Source organism: Danio aesculapii, chromosome 7, assembly GCF_903798145.1.
Source record: "Danio aesculapii chromosome 7, fDanAes4.1, whole genome shotgun sequence".
Taxonomy (NCBI): Eukaryota; Metazoa; Chordata; class Actinopteri; order Cypriniformes; family Danionidae; genus Danio; species Danio aesculapii.
Genome location: NC_079441.1, coordinates 67,432,007 through 67,438,006, shown reverse-complemented (window position 1 = coordinate 67,438,006; position 6,000 = coordinate 67,432,007). Strand labels below are relative to the sequence as shown.

At 35.2% G+C, this 6,000-nt stretch overlaps 1 long non-coding RNA gene across 1 annotated transcript in view; it reads left to right on the top strand.

Moving 5' to 3' along the window:
• The first annotated feature begins 3,643 nt into the window (after window positions 1–3,643).
• LOC130233002 (uncharacterized) overlaps window positions 3,644–6,000 on the top strand; it is a 102,907-nt gene continuing 100,550 nt past the window's right edge. The window contains exon 1 of the long non-coding RNA XR_008838161.1: window positions 3,644–3,850. This is a non-coding gene — a long non-coding RNA (uncharacterized LOC130233002). The remainder of the gene's footprint in view (window positions 3,851–6,000) is intronic.

Genomic DNA, 6,000 nt, shown 5'->3' with positions numbered 1-6,000 from the left:
ATGAATAAATAAATAAATAAATAAATAAATAAATAAATAAATAAATAAATAAATAAATAAATAAATAAATAAATAAATAAATAAATAAATAAAAAATAATCGTTCATTAATAGTAATCGAATGTTCAATTAATCGAGATTTTGATTATAGGCCAAATCGCCCAGCCCTAACAAGAATATATTAAAAATTTATACTTTTATGTTAACAGGGTGTCCAAGGGGTCTTAAAACTCTTAAAATGTCCTAATTTTCAAAAACAGGACTTGAAGTGTGGCTTAAATCATTTTAAACAGGTCTTAATTTTCCTCTGTCCAAGATCGGGCATACTTCCATCCAATCACTAACATCCATCTCATTAAACCTCACAGTACGTTTAAGTAAAAAAGTTAACAAAATGAGGGTACTTTGGTGTGTGGAGTTGCACTAGAATATATATAAAAATGATACTTTATGTTATAAGGGTGTCAACAGGGTCCTAAAATCTCTTAAAAAGTCTTAAATTCACTGAAGTACTGTGTTGTGAGTCTTAAATCATTTTAAACAGGTCATAATTTTTCTCCGTCCATGTAAAGCTACTCGATCGAGCAGATATCCATCCGATCACTAACAATCCCTCATACCAAACCTTTTTTCACAGTATGTTTAAGTAAAAAAAGTTAACAAAATGAGGTATTGTGGTGTGTGGAGTTGCACAAGAGTATATTTAAAAAGTCTTGAAGTCTTAAAATGTCTTAAATAGCCTAGTAGTTAGTGCGTCGACAAATAGCAGAGTTCGATTCCCGGTTCAAGGTCCTTTGCCGATCCATCCTCTCTCTCTGTTCCCCAAGCTTTTCTGTCTATAAATCTCCACTGTCCTGTCATTAAAGGTAAAAACCCCTAAAAAATAATTAGAAAAAAAACAAACAGACGTGCCCAAAGTAGGGCCCGCAGGCTAAAGTTGGCCCATTGTTACCTTTGATTTGGCCCACCATCCCATCAGAGAGGAGAGTGGAAAGGATGGAGAGAGTCGGGGCAGATGCCTTTAACACAGAGATCATCATTTCTAATTTGACGTGACCTTTTTTGTTTATTTGTTTAATTACTGATCTACAAACTGATTCAGCAAACTGAAATGAAATGTTTAAATTGATCAGTACAGTATGTACTGTAAATAATGTTACTCAACAGATAGAGGACTATGCGGGAGACATTGGTGAGCAAATCAAGGCAAAAACTAGTGTAACTACATTCTGTTACAGATGAGATTGTTTTTGTTTTTACTGTAATAAGTTCATTAGTTAATATAAAGCAGTGTTTTATATAGTTCTTTTTAAATATTATTAAATAAATTAGGAAATTACCACTGGCAACTATATTCACCTTCAGCCTACTAACCTCAATCAAGTTTGGTTTTTGACCCTTCATAAGCAAAAGTTTGGGCACCCCTGCCTTAAAAAGTCTTAAAATCTCTGAAATATTGTGTTGTTTTAAATCATTTTAAACGGGTCTTCATTCTCCTCTGTCCAAGTAAAGCTACCAGATTGGGCAGACATCCATGCAATCACTATCCATCCATCTTATCAAACCATTTTTACATTTCAGTTTATATTTAAGTTTTATGTTATCGTAAAAAAAAATGTGGCTATATTTTGTTGTATTTCTTTGTTATATATATATTTTCATTTTGAATATGTAAGTTGTATAATTTACAAACATGTATTTTTCTATTACTTGTTGTGAGGTAATGTATGAGATCATGTGATCCAGAAGTGTATAAAAAGAGCAACATGCTGTGATGAACGCTGTCTGATGAAGAGTGTTCTCGAAACGTTACATGCCTTGTATCAGCCTTTTTAATTTAATAAATTGCCATTTTTGGAGCTTTGATGTTGCTGCTTTTTTGAATATAAAAGAGACACGATTTACAATAGTTGTTAGACATCGTTTACAACAGTTTTTCCAAATTAAATTCCGTAATTTCCAGGGAAGGAAATCTTAAAACATGTACAGAGCTCATCATAATAGTTACAGACAAATATATTTATTTACGTTATCTTCCATTTATACAAAATCTAATAAGAGAAGTAAGGAGGAGTGGACATAATGTTTATAAATAGACATAAAACGTAATTTTTAGAAGTTATACTCAATCAATTTGGACTAAAATCCAAACAAATATTTATGTTTGGTTATTTTTTGTAATTGCCACCGCAATAAATATACTTTTAACAATGTTAAACGTCATTTAAAAAAAAGAAAGAAAAGAAAGAAAAGTATTATATAAAGGTGTATACAACTACAACTTTCTTGTTTTGATAAAAATATGTCACTAAAAACCGGGCCATTACAAATAACCATTAGTGTTTAGCCCTGGATAAGTCTAAAATTTCATTCATAAAGGGTCTTAAAAAGTCTTAGATTTGACTTGATGAAACCTGCAGAGACCCTGTGTTTGGATAATTATTCAATCATTTGCAATCAGGACATATTTTTTTTATTGACTATTCATATTTCTTTTTATTTTTTATTGATTATTCATATATATATATATTGTTTTTTTATTTTAATATTATTTTTTGACCTAATGTATTTTCTACTTTTTTTTTGATCTGAGGCTATCATGCGTGAAAGCGCGGCCCCATTGGATAGCATTATTCTCAATTTTAGATATAGGCAGTAACACACTTGCGCGCACACACACACACGCGCGCACACAATGAATTGAAGTCATTTTGAAGAAAAATGAGAGGCAGGGTGATTTTGGACAGCTTGGAGAAGCTGCCAGTGATGTCATTAAGAGACACCGGCCTGATAAGGCATGCGGCCTGGCTGAATAAATAAATAAATTAAATTAATATCTTATATATTCTTTTCACCACCCTCTAGGCCTCGCTCACCAAATCATGACCACTGGCAATATCTCAAAACCCCCCACAATAAAATCCTCGCACCCTTGACCCTGCCCCCCCCCCTACCCGCCTCAACTGATATACTCCATCCCCCGTTTCCATCTAACCTCATGTGTGTGTGTGTGTGTGTTTGGGGGGGGGGGGTTACTGAATGCCGCTTGGCAATAAATAATAAATTTGACTAATACACATTCAGTCTGAGTCATTTTAGCACCCCCCTCCCTCCCATCAGCTGCGTCCCGCAGAGACAAGTGACCGAGGATCCGAATCCAAAAAAAAGCAAGGCATTTCCCTCAGCAGAAACATGTGGCGGCTCGATAATAGGCTAAAACAACTCAAACAGACAAAAAAGGAGCAAGAGACTGGAAAGCATATTATAACTCATCCATCTGGATCATCCAAGTAGATTGGGAGCAATCCCATCCTGAAAATTGCCTTCAAAACACTTAGAAAGCCCCAAAAGCGCTGAGTGTTTTTGCTCCGCAAAAGGTACGGCGCACTACGGTTGCATGCACGCCCGAGCCGGCATCTACCTCTCCAGCCAGCCAGCTACTAGGAGAGCGTACTAGTGTTTGTGTGTGTGTGTGCGGGAGGGAGAAAGAGAGAGAGAGAGAGGGAGAGAGAGAGAGGGAGAGAGGGGGTATTATGCACTCTAGATGTTGGCTCTTGCTTTAAGCAGCCTGCCTGCAAGCCCAGGTACAGCGCGCCGGCTCTCTAAATAAGCAGCACATTCAGGAACCCCATCAGGACAGTAGGCAGGGCTGCAGCCTGGGTGTGAAATCACACTAATGCGCCCGCTCTAGTCAGGTTGAGCAGGATCCCTCACTCTCTCTCTCTCACTCACACACTACCGTTCCTCTACTACTGTAGCCCCAGCACCAGCAGCCAGAAGACAAGTGTGGATTGGACGTCAAGGAGGGCAAGAAAGAAAGGAAGGAGGCATAAAAAAAGAGAGACAGAAAGGTCAGTACACTGCTTTCTGCTCTTTGGAGTGCTGTTCCACTCTCTCTCTCTCCCTGTGTGTGTGTGTGTGTGTGTGTGTGCAGCATGTTGGCTGAAAGTATTGATTGTAAGAGAGTTTGTGGGGAGTGCACGCTTGTTTGATCCTGCCAGGTGCGAGCGTTGGCTTGTTGGGGGGCTCTGGATTCTGGAGTAGGCCATGACTAGTGTGTACAAGTTCACAGGTGCCGTGTCACAGGTTTTATTTGTGCGAAAGCCCCCCGAAAAATAAGCGCCGTTGTAGATCTGATCGAATCGGAAACGGGGTGTTCATGTGTCTCAATTGCTGTGTGACGGGGGTGTCAGGGGCTATATTTAGGTGCTGAGGGGGCTGGATCACTGGTCAGATAAAAGATATGGGGGGGGGGGGGTTGAAATATTGTAAGGCGCTTTGTCACCATTTGAGTCATAGTGATGCGTCTGCGTGACGGACAGCCATGCCGTACGCAAGACTTACGCAAGCCGCGGTGACATATTACACATGGGGGTCACTGCACTCATGACCCGAATCCACATGGGCGAACCCCACCGCCATGACAAACACACCGTCACCCTCAAACATGGATTCCGCTCACCATCTTACATTTTTACAAATAATTTGGATGACATTTTGTGTAATTATTGTATTATTTACATTAGGAAATGTAACTTGTAAGTATAAAAAAGTATACAGAAGACTTTGGCTCCCTAATAGAGATTCTACTCACCAACTTCTGAACTTTTTAAATGGAACTTTTCACGTTTGTCATTTTATTTTTATTAGTAATTCATTCTGTCAGTAAATACACTAAATATTTTCACATTCACCCTGAAAATGGATTCCTTTTAATGTAAACTACTGTGCATATTTTTGAACATTTTTTATTATTTACTTCCTGTGATTATCTTATTATTATTGTTATATGTTACACTATGTTATAACCTGTGCATATATTTTTAAGATGGATTCCACTCAGTCAACTACAGTCATTTGTTTTTTTATTAGATTTCTTTTATTATTTGACTGGTACTTTATGTGATTATCTTATTTTTATCATCATATGTCAGTAATTTTAACCTGTTTATACATTTTCTTTAAGAAAAATTTGACAATTTTCCTTATGAAGATGGATTCCAGTCAGTATCAATACAGTCATAGGTTTTTTATTTGATTTTTATTGTTCTTTGACTGGTAATTTCATTGATTATATTATTATTATTATCACATATTAGTAATTATAACATGTACATACTTATTTTTAAGTCTAATTAGACAGTTTTCCTCTTGAAGATGGATTCCACTCAGTGTCAGTCATTTGATTTTTATTAGATTTTTTGAATGACTTGACTGGTACTTTCTGTGATTATCTTATTATTGTCATCATATGTTAGTGATTTTAACCTGTAAATTATTAACATTTTTAAAGAATTAAATTTTAATTTAAATTTTAAAAATTAGACAATTTTCTCTTGAACGTGGATCCCACTCAGTATCAAACTACAGTCGTTTGTTTTTTATTCAATTTTTTTTTATCAGTTGACTGGTACTTTCAGTGAGTATCTTATTATTATTATTATTATATTAGTGATTATAACCTGTACATGTATTTATTTTAAGAACAAATAGACAAATTTCCTCTAGAAGATGGATCCCACTCAGAGTCAACTACAGTCATTTGTTTTTTATTTGATTCTTTAAATTATTTGACTGGTATTTCCTCTGGTTATCTTATTATCATCATCATCATATGTCATTGATTATAACCTGTACATGCATTTTTTTAAGAAAAAGGAGACAAATGTCCTCTTGAAGATGGATCCCACTCAGTCAACTAGTCATTTATATATTTATTAAATATTTTTACAATTATTTGACTTGTATTCTGTGATTATCTTATTATTATCATCATATATTAGTGATTATAACCTGTACATACATTTTTTTTGGAAAAATTAGACAGTTTTCCTCTTGAACATGGATCCCACTCAGTGTCAACTACAGTCATTTGTATTTTATTAGATTGTTTTAATTATTTGACTGATACTTTTAGTGATTATCTTATTATTGTTATCATGTTAGTGATTATAAACTATAAATACGTATTTTTTAAAGAAAAAATAGACAATTTTCCTCT